We start from the raw sequence: 6,000 nt of genomic DNA, 5'->3' as shown, positions 1-6,000 counted from the left end.
TCCTTTGAATGATCCTAGAATAACTGCTGAAATTACGCAGCAGGACATTAAACATTTTGCTGGTTGTTGAAATTCATGTTTTAGAACTGTTCTAAAATTAACCAAAGTTTTGAAGTCATGTCACCTTCTTCTCGGGGCATACACGTCTGAACAATAACACGAATGCATCATTTATTTAGAAATGTTAGGAAAAGGGAGAAACGAGAGGGAAATAAGGCACTGAGCTGCAGCCTAATGGAGCTCAGCTGAATTGGTCCCTGTAGCAGCTAGAAAGTGATTCGCCTTGGGGAGCGCAGAGCAGTTTGTCCGCCGGGTCCCTTGGGTGTTTCTCCGTCTCATCTCTGCAGCGACAGAATGCACGTATGTTTGTGGAGATTACAAGTTAATTGTTCATGGGGGACCGAGAGGAGAAAATCACATCACAGAGAGGCGTCGGGATTACAGGCTTCTAAATGTAGAAGATTATACATTCAGACCCCCTCCTCGGCCTCGCCGTATGCAAATGAGTGTGTGGATTAAAAAAGTAAAGAAAGACAGAAAGAGAAAAGGAGACGAAGCCCTTTTGTAACTTATTTGGAGGGAAGAAAACACAAGTTTGGTGGCTAAGTCGAGAAAGAGTGAAAGAGTTCATTTTACGCTTCTTCTTCTTTTTGTCTTTAGGAATGAGTATAGCCTGTCTGTCCCTCGCAGGCTGCCAGATGGGATGTAAATAGCTGGGTAGCTGCAATGGCCTTTTAACCACACAACACTGAGGAGGATGTTGTCAAGGGAAGCTGGCGGTTTGCGAGTTAATAGTCATGAGTTGGGGTAATTACTTAAGGTTTATTATGCTCTGGTTTCAAAGGAAATAGACCCTTCAATGGGCTGAGAAATACTTCTTAATTCTGGCTAATTAGGAGCCGAGCAAAGCAGAGACAACTGCTGCTTCTGCTGCTACCAGAGAGGGAGAGCATTTGTAAGTAAGCCACAAAATAACGCACAAAACAATCATGCACATGCAAATGGCGTGCACAAGACACATCCGTGTTAAAGAGAGGAATGTAAACCAGCTTAAATTTGGAAGTGTACGTCCTGCTCTGATATGTCGATCATATGGCAACAGAAGCATCTTCCTGCATTTGGCCTGCACACTGAAATGGAAGATTTCCCTCTTATTCTTCTGAAAGCTGGAAAGGTAAACAGAAAAACTAACTTGCAAGCAGCGAGTGAATTACAGGTTTTCTGTGTTTATCTAACAGAGGGGCTTATCTTCCTGGCAGGGCTCACAAAAATTATCCTCATTAGACTGAGACTTTTAGTTTTGTTTTAAATAAATCCCACTGATATTCAGATTTGTCTTTTTCATTAAGGCAAAAACAGGAGGAGAGAAGAGGATAATAATGCAACACAACAACAATAACAACATCAACACAAACGCAAAACTAAAAAGAAGAACTGATAATGTTAAGGACCGAAAAACTCAACTGGAAAAATAAAAACGGCTTTCAAATTTGGACATTTTATGTATTTGAGCACCTATTTGTTATACCAGAGGCAGTTAAACCAGAGAAGGTTGTTGGACAGCTGATTTTGGTCAGTTCTGCAGCAAACATCAAACTTAGAGAGTGTGCGAATAGTGAAATACAAATAACATAACATCCTTAAAGCAGCATTAATGCATTAGAAGTGAAAAAGGTGTTTATTGCAGAAATTATATGGAAAATACCAAAAATACTTACAAAGAAAGCTATAAACTCTAAAAAATGAGATGCATATATATTTATATAGCACGTGAAAGAGGCTGTGAGATCAAATCTATCATTTCTACAGAAACTATTTGTGTTTTTGTTTGCAGGCTGGTCAGCGATCATAGGATGGACTCGTGGCCATCAGCTCTTCTTTTCATGAGGCTTGACAAATGACTGGCCCTTTACAGAGCACACACCTGTTACTGTGAGCCACTCGAGGTTTATCACTTAGAGAAACACTGCTTTGTTCACCCTCTCCACACACACACACACACACACACACACACACACACACACACACACACACACACACACACACACACACACACACACACACACACACACACACACAATGAGAGGCCTTTTTTCTCCATTCTTAAACATGGATGCTAACAAGGCAACAAATACCGTCAGCCTCACTTGCTGGCCCTGTGACAAAGCTCCAACCTCCAAATCTGAAAATCCGCAAAGTTGTTTTAATTAAAACACCCCGACAGCTGCTTGCCAGCTCCATCACAGATATAGTTTTACAAAGCTGCAAATATAAGGGTTGTTTTAGAGGGGGGGGTGTCAGATATGCACAAACAGTAGGGGCATTTAAGGCTTTTATAACTCCAGAGTTTGTATAAACATGTCATTTGGCAGCCACAGACTGCTGTTGCATTGAGTGTGAAGAGTCCTGCCTGTGTGGAAGTGTATGAATGTGAAGTGGTCTTCTGGTTTGTTTACTTGGTCGGTCAGTGAGCTGCTGCCTGAGGGCAGCAATTGAAAATAAATTTTAGTTGAATAAGGGGCAGTGGCCGCATCAGCCGAGCTGCTGCTAGAACAAAAGCAGTTGAGGGGATAAGTTATTGACCGAGCTGACAGCCTGAACGAGGCTGATTATAACCGCCTGGTTATGCTCAGTGTGTGTGTGTGTCATAGTCATATTGAAGCAGGTGCAAAGTCCGTTCCCTCTCTGAGTTTACCTCCATCTTTCTCCCTTTCTGCCCTGAGGGAAGCTTCTGAGGCCTCTGCCCTAATGTCCTCAGCTGATTCCTTAGACTAATGTTTAACCCATACTGCCAAAGCAGAAAGCATATTTCCATCATAAGAGCGCTTTGCCATTGCCATTAGCGACTCAGCTCATTTGCATGTTAATTGTGCAGTTAGAGAAGTGGTGTTGACACTTCCCTTTGTCCAAGCAGGGTCGCGGAAAGTGAGAGGATGGGGCTGCAGAATGATAACCATGTGTGTTATTGTTTCGGGCTGGTTATATCATCTGTCATCACGGGACGTTTGAACACAATGGGAGATAGACTGAGTTAATTTCATAAGGTGCTATTTATTTATCATGTGAGAATTAAATAAAGTGTTTAGCTGTACTTTAAAAAAAAAAACGCAATAGGATAGCTCATTACTCCCAAATGAATTTGTCATAGTGTGAAAAGTAACACACATTTACCCGGGTAGTGAAATTTTGAGGCGTTTTGATCTGTGCACAGATGGTGAATTTCTGGGCCGATGCGGATACAGAAATATTTCCCATTTTTGCTCGTTTTTGTTTTCAGTAGCCCCCTTTTGTGTCAATGAAACAAAGAAATAGCCATTAAGAAAAATGGCTGAACTATTCTAAAGGTTAAAACCTCTTCATCACACTTCATCTTTGAACATTTAGCGAACAAAAATATGGCAAAGGTTTACCACGGTGCATCCGTAGCTTTACTCAACCACATCTCAGGTATTCAATATTAATCTGAAAAACAAAACAAAACCTTTTTTTGCATCTTTAAGTCAGAAATTCAGTCTGTTTTCTCAATTAAAGGTTATCTTCTCAAAAGTTTGAGTTAGTAAGTCAAGCTTTTGGGACATACACAATGAAAAATTCTCTAAAATGTTAATAATAATAAAGGTTTTAAATGCTTCTACATCAATTACAAAAGTAGTTCTCAGTCAACTTGACATATCTGCAACAAAGCCATCTTTCATCGTAGCAAACGCTCGCTTTCATTTAAGAAAATATCCGAGTTCTTCCTCCAATGAACGGCCATGCATGCAGGATGGCTGTCAATGTTATCAATTACGGGCTTAGAAAATAAACTGAAACACATAAACAACATTCCTGACAAAATGGACATGCTGTGTTTACACATACACAAACACACACACTTTCACTTGTCCGCATACAAGCCAGTTTTGGTGTGAATTTTGTGTGATAAATACAGATTCAGCCAGACAGAAAGTGCCTGTGCGTGCGTATCTGTGTGTGTGCGTGTCTGTGTGTGTGTGCGTCAGCAGTAATATCCTCCTACAGTGACTGACAGATGGCGTTCAGTGTTTGGCCGTAAATGTGCTCTCTGAGTGTTTGTCTGTGTGCCAGTCGCCTGTAGTTTGGAGACTCCCTGTGAGAGTCTAACTGTCCTGACACTGTTCAAAACCAACTGTCCTTGATTGTCAACCGCAGATGAACCGTAGTGTATGTGTGCGTGCGTGGATGTGAGTGTGTATGTATGTACATGCTGATGAGTGTGTATGCAGTGGCCTTCTGGAAGGAAGTGCTGAGCAGGCCAGGGGAGCAGATGTTAATGGGTGAGATATATCTATCTAAATCTCTGGCCACCACATGCTTCAAATCTGCCCAGAGGAACGGGTGTCTCTGCTTGATGACACGAGGCAAACTGTGCAGGAAAGGTTTTCTTTTTCTTTTCTTTTTTGTCTAAAATATAGGAGACGGAGAGAAGATTTTGTGTGTGTGCTTATGTGTGTGTGTGCCAACTCCAAGCCTGGCACAGTCCTGGGTGACAGTCCCCTCTCAGCGGGGGGGAGTCGGGCGACAAAGTGAAACATGGTCATGAGGAGAGCGAGCCACGACTGAAGCCAAGAACAGACAGCACAAATAGAGAGATCAGACTACCTCTTTGCACGGTCCAGTCCAAAACAAAACAGAAATGTGTTTGATAATGTTCCTTCACTGACAACAAAATGAAATCAGGGGACAGGAAAGTTTTAAAATGAAGAGACTTTGAGCGCGGATCAAGTTTTTTGGTTTTAAGGCTTTGAAGGGAATGTGACGTCCCAACCAGTACTGAACAGCTCATCATCTTTGCCCACTGTGCAATCAGTCATTCGTCATATATTCAAACAGCCTGCAACATATCAGTAGAGAGAATTTAGTGCTAACTTAACTGATAATACATGGTGAGGTGCTTATGAATGTTTTGAGGCATGACTGATCAAGACATAGGTATTTAAGTTGATTGGCTGAATGCATCCAGCCATAAAAACCTTTTTTCAGAGGTCATTGTCCAAACAAAAATAAATCTACACTATCATCCTTTCATTTGTCTCATGAGGAAGCCTGAATCTGCTAATGCACGGTGATTGCTCATGAAGACCCAGAGACCTTTCAGCAACCACTGACCAGTTGGTGAAAGGTTGCCAGCTTGTCTGCAAACACATGATAATTAACCACCAAGAGGAAAAGTAAAAGTTGTGCCTTTGAAGGGGAGCAGGCTCCACTTCCAGTTTTGTTGAACTTTTCATAGTTTCAGTACACATTGAGTAGTTGTTGAATGTTTGCAGACAAGTTGGCATCTTCTATGCAAACTTTGTTATCAGTTTCATCTTGTGACAACAAGCAACTACATATATATTAGCCAGGCTATTGGAGAATACACATTTTTCCCCATTGACTGGTGTTAACCCCGGGTCACTGACTACTTTCTAATTATATGTGACTGGGGCTTCATAAGTGAATTCACAGTCCAGCAACCACTCGCCAACCAGCTACGAAAGGTTTTTCCCTAGCAACCTGTGGTTACCGGGTCTCACTGGTCTCAAGACCTGTTTAAATTGGGGCTTAGGCTCCCTGGTACAGCACAAAGGTGACTCAAACCCCTGACCGCTCACTATAAAGTCATACCAAGCTAACTGGTCTTCACACTCAGCTCATCACAGGATTATGATGCTGGCAAAAAGGGGTCGGGACGTGATGGTTGTGGCACTCAAGACATGTTGAGTTCAGCCGGAAATAAGGTTTAAAATTAAATTTAAACCTACACAGTTGTAAAAGGCTTAAAAGTGTTATTTATATTAATAAAAACTAGAGATGGACCGATCCGATATTACGTATCGGTATCGGTCCGATACTGACCTAAATTACTGGATCGGATATCGGAGAAAAATAAAAAATGTAATCCGATCCATTAAATATCACGAAAGCACCTCACAAAACTTGCAACACGCCGTAACTCACCTCAGAACGTTAGCACGTTGGAGCAGTATGCATCACGTG

This window comes from Rhamphochromis longiceps, linkage group LG13, assembly GCF_057381845.1.
Source record: "Rhamphochromis longiceps isolate RC_006_pf linkage group LG13, R_longiceps_female_GT1.1, whole genome shotgun sequence".
Classification (NCBI taxonomy): Eukaryota; Metazoa; Chordata; class Actinopteri; order Cichliformes; family Cichlidae; genus Rhamphochromis; species Rhamphochromis longiceps.
This window is presented reverse-complemented; position numbering follows the sequence as displayed.